The 13,351-nt window shown below is 35.3% G+C and overlaps 1 protein-coding gene and 1 pseudogene across 5 annotated transcripts in view; one reads left to right on the top strand and one right to left on the bottom strand.

Annotated features, from left to right (window-relative positions):
* GALNT13 (polypeptide N-acetylgalactosaminyltransferase 13) overlaps nt 1–13,351 on the bottom strand; it is a 495,830-nt gene that overhangs the window by 160,494 nt on the left and 321,985 nt on the right. The window lies entirely within an intron of this gene.
* Nucleotides 10,326–11,086, top strand: LOC123814166 (annotated as a pseudogene).

Below are 13,351 nucleotides of genomic sequence, written 5' to 3' on the forward strand. Positions count from 1 at the left end.
GATCATAAAGATTTTTAGGTTTAATGCAGGTACATATTGAGTATCTGTGCACATTAGCAGAGAAAATCCAGTAGTCACAGACACAGAATTGGAGCATGTTTCTCAATGGTGACATTTCAGATATTATCTCTATTAATGATTCTTGGTTTCTAAATGTACTAAAACTCATTAAAAAAACAGGTACACCTGACTTCTTGCTAAAAACAAGGAAATTCTGCTTAGTATGTTTGAAATACGCCTGTATTTGTTAGAGAGCCTATATTTGTTAACGCTGCTGTTTTTATCATAGTACAAAAATCAAATTCCTTTTACGCACCTTTATTTCCATTCAATGGTTTAATTCAAGAAGCAGAACAAAAACTTAGAGTAATATCCCAATAAAATTTATTTCTAATGTATATATATATATATATAATAATCATAAAAATATCATTTTCCTCTGCTTTATACATTAATGAAAATTTGTATTATACACCTTATTTTATATCATTTTCATTCTATCTATTCCTTTTTATGCATTTAATTTCTATCCATCTTAAAGGGTTTCATAATTCCCAAATCTCTTAATTATCTGAGTCCCAACTCCTTTAGGATGTTGGGTGAGTATCATGCTACACTTATTTGCAATAGAGTTCACTTATGCAGTAACCTTTTTAAATCCACATATTTATTGTCATAGTATATCCTTTGTACTACTACTAGAGACTTAAATTCTAAATATTCATAAATATTATTCACACTTACATAGACACACACACATAAATTTAGATAGATGACTGGTAGATGATAGATAGATAGATAGATAGGTAGATAGATAGATAAATGATAGATAGACAGATAAAGAGTAGACTGTATAGGTTAAACATTAGATGAATATATCTGCAGGCTGATAAATATTCCACATGTTTACATTCTACAGAGAAACACTCATATGATAAGACTGTGAGACCATGAAAAAGAGCAGTGAATGTTATTGATTCAAGAAAGCAGTAAATTATGAGTGGTATTGACAACCCAAGAAATGTGTTTCTTTTTAAAAAGTCAATTTAGGAGACAGTCAAGTAACTATAAAAGAGAACCAGAGATTAATAACAAGTTCTAATGTCTCCATGTAGTATGCTTGCAAGGTGACACATTACTTCAATGACTATTTGATATCTATTCTCATATTCTGGTTTTGGGAACCAGAATGTTTTAATAAATAGACATAGTAGTAAAAATTACCAAGCCTTAGGCTATTACAATTTTAAAGGCAAAACAAATTCTTCTAAGGTTTGCTAACATCATCATAAAGTTTGATTATTTCCTAATTTTCCTGTTTTTCATTGGTTTTGTTTTTTCCTAAAGGAGCATATGAAATCAGGCATTTAGTTGTAGTTAACATTGAAAATAAAATTCTAACACATTCACTTTGAAAAAAGAGTTTTCCATAGACACCTTAAATGTGAGTATATGACTCCCAGTGACCCAGTGATTTAAAACATATATAATACATGTAACACAGTCATTAGTAACAATTTCTCAGGTATCTCTTATGTAGAGAATTTTTTTCTTCTGTGATTTCAATTAATCAAAGAGGAAAGACATAGAATAAGATACGTTTAAACAATGGATTAATGCAGAGTGGTGGCCCAGATGCCAGAAGATCTAACTGTGTGCACAGAAATGAAAAATTCAAGCCATTTGTAATGTGGTTAGGTTTAACCTGCACTAAACAGGTACCCTGCACTAAGCAGGTAACCAGAGAGAAACGTGCTGCAGTTCCATTAATACTGGTTTACATTCTTTATGGAGGCTATGGTGTCCAACCTGCTGCATGTGGCCCAGAATGCAGCACAACACAAACTTGTAAATCTACTTAAAATCTTTTTTTTTTTTTTGCTCATCAGTTTTCATTAGTGTTTGTATATTTAATGTGTGGTCCAAGAAAATTCCTCCTTTTCTTTTTTAAGATTTTATTTATTTATTTTTAGAGAGGGAAGGGGGGGGAGAGAGAGAGAGAGAGAGAGAGAGACATCAATGTGCGGTTGCTGGGGGCCGTGGACTTCAACCCAGGTATGTGCCCTGACTGGGAATCGAACCTGCGATGCTTTGGTTCGCAGCCCGCGCTCAATCCACTGAACTACGCCAGCCAGGGTTGGACTTTTTTTTTAAAGAAGCCAATAATGGTACACACTTTTAGTTATAAAATGAATAAGTTCTGAGATCTAATATACAGTATGGTGATTATAGTTAATACTACTGTATAACATACAGGCACACCTCAAAGATATTGTGGGTTCAGTTCCAGATCATCGCAATAAAGTGACTATGGCAATAAAGTGAGTCATATTAAATTTTTTGTTTCCCAGTGCATATAAAAGTTATTTATAATATATTATATAGTCTATTAAATGTGCAATAGCATTAGGTCAAAAAAAACAATGTACATCCCTTAATTTAAAAATACTTTATTGCTTAAAAAATGCTAACCATTATTTGGGTCTGTTGGAAAAAATGGCTGCAATAGCCTTGCTCTATGCAGGGTTGCCACAAACCTTCAATTTGTAAAAAAATGCAATATCTGCAAAGTGCAAAAGTATGAAGCACAATATAGCAAAACACAAAACTGCAAAATATGCCTGTACTTGAAATTTGCTGGGAGTAGGTCTGAAATGAATTCACCATATATGCACATACACACACCGCACCTAGGTGAAGTAATGGATTAGCTTGAGGAGAGCAAAAGTATGTTTATCGTTGTGAATATGTGAAACAGTTTATTTCTGTATTATTATCTATTAACTATATTATTTTTCATGTGAACAAGTATAAGCCTACATTTGCCCACCTCTGTATATCAAATCAACACGCTGCAAACCTCATATATACACAATTTTTATTTGTCAATCATACCTCAATGAAGCTGGGGAAGCCCTGACTGGCATAGCTCAATGGATTGAACGTGGGCTGTGAACCAAAGTGTCGCAGGTTCAATTCCCAGTCAGGGTACATGCCTGGGTTGCAGGCCATGACCCCCAGCAACTGCACATTGATGTTTCTCTCCCTCTCTCTCTCTCTCTCTCTCTCTCTCTCAATCTCTTTCTCCCTCCCTTCCCTTTCTAAAAATAAATAAATAAAATCTTTAAAAAAAATAAAGCTGGGGGGAAAAAAGAGGCTAACAAATCTTTATATTGACAATAAGAGTGCCTTATCATGTTTACAAAATAAGTGTTCCACAAAACCATTTCCAACAAAACTGTGGATAATATGAACTTAGATTAAATTCACTTACCAGTAAATGAAATTTTATTAAAGTCTGGTTTTTATGACCAATGAAATAAAATGAAAGAAATGTCAAGCTCTCAACATAGATAAACCATTATGCTCAGATTTTCATGAATTAAAGTTTTTTTGGAAAGGCACAGTTTCAAAAGAAATTACTAGACTTTTGTCTAAATTTATTGGTATAAAATTATTAGGACTGATGTTTTCACTTGTCAAATTTCAAATTGTGTGGACATTTCTAGAAAATTCTTTACTTCCTTTTAATGCTTTCACAAACCTGGATACTGCAATCCCAAAAGTCTACAAATTTCTTCACCTCATTTACCACACTACTCTGTTCAATAAAAATGTCTGCTTTTCATTTTTCCATTATTTATGATGTCAGCTTCCATTTCTTTCTCACTTCATTGCTTGTGCAATTTGAAAATAAATGGATTTCACATCATAGGGCATTTCACTTGGTTATATCCTTCAAATAAATACATTGCTGTTTTTATTGTAATTTGAAAGACAGAGAAAATTGGATCATTTAAAGTGAATTCCATCCTGTCAATTAAAATATTGGCTATTGACAAAACAGCCTCTAATTTTGAAGGGTTATGATCATAATAAAACTAATTATTTCCACAGTACAGTGTACTTCGTTAAAAACTTCAATAAGTAGTATCTGATTTCCACAGGGTTGTTTTGAGAGGTAGATTGTTAAACTTAGATCAGTAGGGCATTTAAAAGTAAATAGGCTAAGGTCCTGACTGGTGTGGCTCTGAGAGGTGGGTGTCATCCTGCAAACTGAAAGTTCACAGTTTTGATTCCTGGTCAGGGCACATGCTGGGCTGCGGGCCAGGTCCATGGGTTGGGGGTATGCAAGAGACAGCTGATTGATATTTCTCTCCCACATTGATGTTTCTCTCCCTCTTCTCCCTCCCTTCCCCTCTCTCTAAAAATAAATAAATAAAATCTTAGAAATTAAAAGTGAATAGGCTAAACCATACTGAGAATCTGTAGTTGATGATGCTATCAATTACATTTTTCCTTCGTTTGCTTCTCTTTGTAAGGTGCCTGCATTGTTGTGTCTCTGTGGTGTGTGTGCTTTAATATTTTAACAACTTTACTGAAGTATACTTAACATACATAAATGCATATATTTAAAATGTGCTATTTGGTAAGTTTTGACTTACATGAAACCTGGGAGGCTATTGCCACAATCAATGTAATAAATATGTACATTATTCCCAAAAGTCTTCACATGCCTCCTTGTTATCTCTTCCAGCTCTAGTATCCCACAATCAGCTGTCCATAAAACAGCTTATCTTTGTGTCACTTAGTTTGCATTTGACTAAAATTTTATATAAATTGACTCATATATGTGATCCTTTTGTTAGCCTTGTTTTGTTCAGTAATTTTTTTAAAAAATTAACAGTGTTACAGGGTATATCAATATTTCCTCTATTTTTTTCAGTAGTAAGTAGTATTCCATGAATTGACAAATCATAATTTACCCATATACCATTTGATGGACATTTAGATTGTTTCTAGCTTCTAGCTACTACAAATAAAACTGTTACAGCCCTGACTGGTGTGGCTCAGTTGGTTGGGCATTCTTCTGCAAAGAAAAAGATCACTGGTTCATTCCCAGCCAGGGTGCATGCCTAGGTTGTGGGTTCAGTCCTCAGTTGGGGTGCATACGAGAGATAACCAGTCAATGTTTCTCTCCCTCTTTTTATCTCTCCCCTCATCTCTGTCTAAAAATAAATAAAATATTTTAAAAATGCTATGAACATTAGTGTACATCTCTTTGTATGGATATATGCTTTTCTTTCCCTTAGGTAAAATACCTAGGAGTTGCTAAAGAAATAGTAAAACTGTTTTGCAGCATTGTGGTACCATTTTACATTCCTACCTTTATTCTATATTCTGTTCTCTTATATCATCACTAACATAGTACTTTTTAATTTTAGTCATTCTAATAGGTGTATAGAGTTTTCTCATTATGGTTCTAATTGTATTTCTCTAATATTAAGAATTTTCTCAAGTGCTTATTTTTCATCTGTATGCCTCCATTAGTGAAGTGTCTATTGAAATCTTTGAGTCTTTTATATTTGACTGACTTTTTTCTTTTCACCAAGTTGAGAGGTTTTTGTTTTTTTTTTAATACAAGTCCATTATCAGATAGAGTATTTTAACAGTTTCTTCCTGCCAGTGATTTGTCTTTTCAATTTCCTAACAGTGACTTTGAGGTACAATACTTTTCCATTTTGATGAAGTCCATTTTATCAGTTTTTACTTTGATGAGTTGCAAATGTTTTTCTCTAATGTTTTCTTTTAGGATATTATAATTTTAGGTTTTACATTTTGAATTGTTTTTTATATTGTGCAAGAAATATATTTAAATACTTTTGTGCACATGGATATCTAGTTGTTCTGGTACTATTAATTAAAAATACACTCCTTTCTCCATTGAATATCTTTTGCATATTTCATTAAAATCAGCTGTCCATATATGTGTGAGTATATTTCCAGACTTTAAATTATTTCATTGTCTTTCTTTATGCCAATACCAGGGAATCCTAATTATTATAACTTTACAGTACATTTTGGAATCATCTGTTAGTTTTCTAACTTTTTACTTTATCAAAACTTATGGTTATTCCATTATCTTTTGCATTTTCATATAAATTGTAGAATCAGCTTGATAATTTCTTAGAAAAACAAAAGCTGCCTACTAGGCAGCAGATTAGTATTGCATTAAATCTATTGAAATGAGGAGAATCGACAGCTTAAAAATATCATATTGAGGCTTCCAAATATTAAATAGGCATAGCTCTCCATTTATTTAGACATTCTTTAATTTCTCTCAGCAATATATTGTAGTATTCAGAGTAGAGATCTTAGCGTGTCTTTGTCAAATTTATCACTATTTCATATTTTTTATTCTATTTTAAATGGATTTTTATTTTGATTTTTATGGTTGCTGCTAATATCTAGAAATATAATTGATTTTGTATATTATCCTTATATCTTGCAAACTGAAGGTATCACCTGTTTGTTTTAATAATTTTTAAAATAAATTCCATTGAATTTTCTAAATAACCATATCATCTGGAATGACAGTGTTACTTTTTCCTTTATAATATGGATAGTATTTGTTTATTTTTGTTACTCTAGTGCATTGCTTAGAATCTCCACTATAGTGTTAAGTTGAAGTGATAAAAGCCACTGATCTTAAGAAGAAAACATTGTCTCTTAACAAATGTAGGCTTTTTACAAACCCTTTATTAGGTTGAGGAAGTTCCCTGCTATAATTAGGTGGCTCTGGCTTTTGTTGTTGTTGTTGCTTTTGTCCTTTCTGTTTTTTTTAATCAGAAATAGAATTGCATTTTCTCAAATGCTTTCCTATTGAGATGATCCTTTTATTTTTCTTTCTTGGTTGTTAATGTGGTGAATTACATTGATTGGTTTTTGAGTGTTAAATCAGCCTTCCATTCCTGGGATGAACCTCACTTATTCATTATGTATTTTCACTTTACATATTGAAAAGATCAATTTTGCTAAAGTTTTATTTAGAATTTTTACATCTATGGTCATGAGGAATATTAGCTTGTAGTTCTCTATTCTCTCTATGTCTGTCAAATTTTGCTGTTTGACTAATGCTAACCTCATAGAATGAATTTGGAGGTATTATCTCCTCTTCAATATTCTGAAACTATTCTTTATTTCTACTTAAAACACTTGTTAGAATCGACCAGTGAAGTCATCTGGCAAGGGGTTGCCTTTGTAAAAACTACTTGTTTTTTAATTACAAATTTCATTTCTTTACTGGATATTGGGCTATTTGATTGACCTATTTCTTCTCATGAGCTTTGATAGTTCATCTTTAAGAAAGTTGTCTGTTTTATCCAAGTTGACAAGTTTATTGATGTAATGCTGTCAATAATATTATCTTATATTTTCTAATGTCTGTAGTAGCATCCATAATAATATGGCCTTTCTCATTCCCAATATTGGTAATTTGTGTCTTCTCTTTTTCTTATTAATTTTGGCTAGAAATTTGTCATTTACGTATATTCTAAAGGAAACAGATTTTGGTTTTATTGCTTTTCTCAAAATATTTTTCTCTTTGATATTTTATAATTTCTGCTTTGATTTTTATTATTTCCTTTGCCTTAGATATTTTGTGTTTACTCTCCTCCTTTTACTCTAGTTTCTGAAGGTGGAAGCTGAAGTCATTGATTTCAGATAGTTCTCTTTCTGGTACTTACACATATGTTCAGTGCTACAAATTCCCCCTAATTATTACTTTAGTGGCATCACAAAGTTTGAAAAACTGTGTTCATTTTCATTCAGTTCAAGATACTATTAATTTAACTCTAAACTTCTTCTTTGATCTATGAGTTATTTAGAAGTTTACTATATAGTTTCCCAGTATTTACCCCAGCCCCATGCCCCTTGAATTGGTCTAGGTGGAGAGTACAGGCACTGTTGCTGGTCTTAAGTGAGGGACAATGAGACCTCTTTCTGATGGTCCTTTCCTAGACTTGGGTCATTTTCTCACACATATGTGCTGATCAGTGCTCAATATTAACTGAGTTCTGTCTGTGCAGCCTTCTCTTCTCTATTACTCTGTCCACCCATCTCTAGCCACCTGATCTCCCGGACACCCACCCCCAACTTTTCAATTCATTGAGTCCACTGGGATCTACCTAGGTCCCACTTCTGTTTCTGAAGCCTAGACAGTTTCTCTAGGCAGTAAGATGGACAATCTGTAGGGCTCTCATTGTTTTTCCTATCTTTCAGAAACCACTATTCTTGATGACCTATGTCCAATGAGTTGTTATTGGGCAATAATATATGCCCACCTTTTATTGATTTGTGTGTGTGTGTAAATCCAGTACCTGTAATGCCAACTCTAGATGATGCTTTAAAAATAATAAACTGTTTTATTAAAATCCATTATGAGTATAAGTAACTGTTTTATACCCCAGGTTTTTAGGATGTCAGTAATCATCTCAAAGGATGTTGCAGCAGCCAAAACGAAGTGTTTTTTTTTTCTTTTCTAAAATTTAACCTCTTTTCTGGGCAGAGGAATTTAAGAACCACATGTCAACTAACAATTAGAGCAGTAGTACTTTTTATAAGCATTGCATATTCTGGCTTTAAAGAGATTTTGTTGTACATTCTCTTCGCTGGTCACTTACAGTCAAGGTCTGGTTATTAAGGGCCAGGTTGTTATTAAGTGAAGGTCAGAGTGTCACAACTTGCTCAAAGTTGCACAGCTTATAACTACTGCAACAAAACTGCTGTTTATGACATACTTCACACGTGGTGAGTGGGGTGTTCAACACTGTATATACAATCTCATTTAATTATCTCTGGAAGCACATCAGGAAAGTGTGACAATCTTTTTTATTGTAGATGTGAAGAAGTTACAGCTTAGGAGACATATTATCTTACCCAATTCACACAGCTAATAGGGGCGAGAGCTGGGACTTGAACCCTGGCTGCCTGCCTCCTAGATCATGCTTGTAACTGTTAGTCTATCATTCATGGCAGAGTGACACTCTTCTGAGTCCCTTGCTGCCTTCTCACAATTTTCCACCACGGCCTTAATTGTCTCAACAGTGGCAGATTATCTCATTTTGAAATATACAAAACATGTGCATCTTGGAAATATTGCTCCTGTGCTCTTCTTGCTCATGAAAGGCAAGGACTTTTGGTGGTGATGCTTGTTGGGTAGTTTTTATGCTGACATCAGGGGTATTACTGAAAGACAGATTATACTTTTGTTGGTAAATTCATATTATACTCGGTTCTTTTTGTCATCAATTATTTTATATGGATATTCATTTCTGAATTCCTCCTATCTAAAATGCTAACTTCTACCAATCTCCAACATCTACCACTTCATATTATTCTCCCCTTATTTTTTCTTTTTAACACTTACCACTAATATATTAATATGCAGAGGTTGGAAAAAGTAGGTTTATAGTTATTCATATGGAAAATAATACAGTAATTAATAAATATTAATACAAGAATAAACTGCATTTTGGGTACTCACAATAGTAAATCTACTTTTGCTCACCCCTGTATTTTCCTTTTTTTCTTTACTCTATGTCTCCTTCTTTAAAATAGAAGTTCCATAAGGACACATGGTTTTGTTTGTTTTGTTCACTACTGTATCCCGTGCACCAACTGAGTAAGAACTCAATAGATATCAGCTAAATAAATCATCATTTGTGTTTAGACAGTGTTCTTAGGATTTATTATTTAGATGACTATTGTGGAATGGAGTGGAGAGCAATACCTGAGACTAAGCTTTTGGGAGTGTTAGGATCTGCCTGTCCATGCTCTCACTGCTATTGGATGTACATCATACACCAAAGGAAGCTAAAGCCTGTAAGAAGAAGTTAAGATTACTAGATGAGGCAGCTTCTCCTCTTTCTGTTGATAATACCATCAGCTGTTAGGACTGACGTGTTATAGAAGGATAAGCTTACTGAGGAGGTGGTAGTGTGGTAATTAACAGCATAGCCAAAGGTCTCATTGTGTTGGGGTTCGATTCTCATCTACTCTGCCTAATAGCTCTATAAATATTAGAAGTCACTATTATTTTATGTAAAAATTGTTTATCCTGATACTTCAAGGAATTCCAACTTATGAAATTGTTAAAACTTACTATTGTAAGAGACTGGATACTTCTTATTTCTTTCTGGGGAGGTCCTAAGTTTTCATCAAATTTTCAACATCAGCACTTCCAATACTTCTGGGCATTAAAGATCAAGTGATACTATTATAAATAAATCTGCACAATACATTCCTTTGGATTGGCCTAAACTCCCTTGGGGCCAGCCAGAATCCTAATATTTTGCAAGCTCTTAATATTTCTATGTTTCCTACTTACCCTGAACCTACAAAAAACAGAGCTACAAAGCAATAACTTCACTATGATTACAATCACCTTTACAAAGTTGAGGTTAAGTGATTTGCCTACATGACAAAGACAAACCTTATACATAAATTGATATTTAAAAATCACATTTTAACAGACTCAGAGCCCCATGCCGGCAGGAGGTAATTACATTGTGTCTATTGTATCCCTGAATTTCTATCTTTGTACATTTCTCGGGACATGAAACTGAAAGTGAGAACCATGGCAGATAAGCAAGAAATAATGTGTAAATTGGAACATGTTAAAGGGATCAGGAATGAGACCCTACAGATAGAGAAGATAAAGGTCTGTTTGAAGGCTAAGGTTGAGGCCCTTGAATCAGTGGAGAGACACCTGAAGGAATACAAGCAGGAGATGGACCTCCTGCTGCAAGAAAAGATGGCCCATGTGGAGGAACCCCAACTGATCCATGCTGACACCCATGTGATGGAAACTACCGTCAGTCTGAGAATGACTTAAACAAGCTGCTAAAGTCTACCTGGCATCTACATGATGAGTATGAGCCACTGAAGGAACATGTGGGTGTCCTGTGCATGACTCTGGGCCTGCAGAGGCTCCCTGACCTTTGTGAAGAGGAGAAGCTCTCCTGGGATTACTTTGAGAAGCATAAAGCACATCGGCAGATGGAACCACAGGACCTTCCCAATCCCCAAATCCCTGGCCACTGCAGCCCTTGCTGCCCAACAGCTTCAAGTATTTGAGGAGCAGGACACCGGGCCGACAGCCACCTTCAGTATGCAGCCCCCACCTATGAAGGCCTGCTTGTCCTGTCATCAGCAAATTCACCGGAATGCACCCATATGCCCTCTGTGCAAAACTGAGAGTCAGTCCTAGAACCCCAAAAAGCCAAAATGGAAGTGGGAAGAGTGAAGAGAGGGAGAATGCATAGACCTCTACAGTTCATAACCCCTCCCCTTGGCCAGTGATTGATATCCTGATGTGAAACAACCCTTCCCCACCTCTACCAAGTCTCCACTTTATTGTGATGGAAGCGCAACACCTCTCTCACTTTGCCTTTATTTCTTTCTATTGGGGTTTCTGGTTTAGGAAGAGATGTGGTTCAGGTGCTAAAGGCAGTATGTCTCATAATCCCTTCTCTCCCACGGACATTTCATCCCCTGCTCTTCTTTGGAGCAAAGCATAGGGCAGCAGGCCCACATGTGATTCTCTGTCTTTTATGCCTGAGGGCTGGGGCCTAAGGTCTGAGGGCTGGTGAAGGCCCATGTCCTGTTTAGTGTAAAGGTTCCAGGGTGTTCCTCCCTATACTTTGCCTTAGGATTTAAAAGGACAACAGCGTTTCTCAAGGCCCAGAGGTAATTTAGACAACCTCTCTTTTTTATATTAATTTTGGAGGACTGGCTGTTATTAGAGAGTTCATCATCCCACCCTACCCTCAGTCTCTCAGATATACAAAAGTTCTCAGGTACCAGGCTGTGTGTCTGGGGATCCTGAGGTCTGCAGGCCTTTCTCCCATAGTCCTAGTTTTTACAAATCAGCAGAAGTTCCCCATGGTGAAACCAGGGAGCTGGAGCTATACCCACTTCATGAAGTCCTGCCTAACTCACTGCCTAAGTCATGGGGCTAGAGCTGTGCTACAGGGGTTGCTTTAGGCTTAAAAGGGCCCTAGGCTGACAATTGTGTTGCTTTTTACTTAAAACCATTACTGTGTCACTTACTCAATTGTATATTATGGGTCACAGGAGTGGGTTGAGATTCAAGTGAGAGACAATTAGTTTACCCACATGAGTGGGTAGGACTTCTCCATTTATCCCTCCTTCTCTGGGTCTTCCCTCTGTAAGGCAGCCTCAGCTCAGGTCAGCTCCTGGCCACCCAATTTCCTGTGGACTGTGCAGGTGGCCTTCCCTCCACAAAGAGAATGAACCAGGGTCCCCAAGCCCTAAAGCTCTCTACTCCACCAAAGCTGGATTTCTAATAAAGACACTCTCAGACTTAAGGGACAGGGATGGGGACTGGCTGACTAAAAAGTTTTAGGTCTAGGTCTCAGTCCCTGGCTGAGGAAGGAGAGAGTTTTTCCTTTCTTACTTAACTGTCATTTTGAGTTCCCACAGTGTCCATGTATTCAAAATATAAGAGATTTCTTTGCTCTTTGAAAGTAAGAGTGTTATGTTTGTACAAATCCTTTTAAATAAACATTTGTTCATTGGAAAAAAAATCATATTTTGTCAGTAATACCTATGTATCTCTCTCATAAGAATGTGGGTTTTGGAGAATAAAAGCATCACATCTTATTCATTTTTGTGGCCTCAGTATCTGGAAAGTATAAAGCATGTACTACAGGCCAACATGTGTTTGATCTGCAGTGACTGAGGTGGATATCAGCCTCAGGTCCTCAACATAGTCTTATTTCATTAAGTCATACATCTTCTCATGAAATTAGTCTAAAGGGAAAGTCTCATTCCTTTGCTAATATACTGGTCTAGCATTTTCTTTTACTATCTTCCCCAGCTAAGGTACTAGTTATTAAGCAGTTATATTCATATAATGGAAAGGATAGTAAAAATGAATCAAAAGTCTAATAAAAAGCAAAATATATAGGTTTTTTATTGAAATTGTGTGGAAACTAAAGTCAATGATATGTTTTAAAACAATTGAAAAGCAGCCACTTAGGAATACTTTATTTCTTAATAATCTCCAGCAACCAATCACAGTACACTTCCTATACTATTTTCTAAGGATCTGATCATACTTAGGGCCACTATTTGTATTCACTCCATCCTCCTGGTATCTGCATTAAATATTATTAGATTTTCAAATTTCATATTCTCAAATCTTCAATTTCTGATACATTTATACCTCTGTTGCATTTCCTAGATCATATTCTCCTGTTTTTTCATAGTAGTCCACTAAATTACTCCCTACAGCATCTTTTAATCAGATGAATAGCATCCATGCAATGTGGCAGCTATGTTTTGAAAGTAACTGAGATCCACTGGCAAAGAATCAAACTTAAGAGATAAGGAGAAAATAGGTGAATAAGAATCTTAGGAGAGAAGAAGAGTCACAGATAATAGAAATATCACTATGTTGATTTTTTTCCTTATCCAATCCCAGTGCAGCATCCAAAGAATTTTGGTCGCTGAATGTATAAATACTCTCATCATTATACCTAAGGTT

Source organism: Phyllostomus hastatus, unplaced genomic scaffold (genome assembly GCF_019186645.2).
Source record: "Phyllostomus hastatus isolate PE091 unplaced genomic scaffold, TTU_PhHast_1.1 phas_contig_1, whole genome shotgun sequence".
NCBI lineage: Eukaryota > Metazoa > Chordata > Mammalia > Chiroptera > Phyllostomidae > Phyllostomus > Phyllostomus hastatus.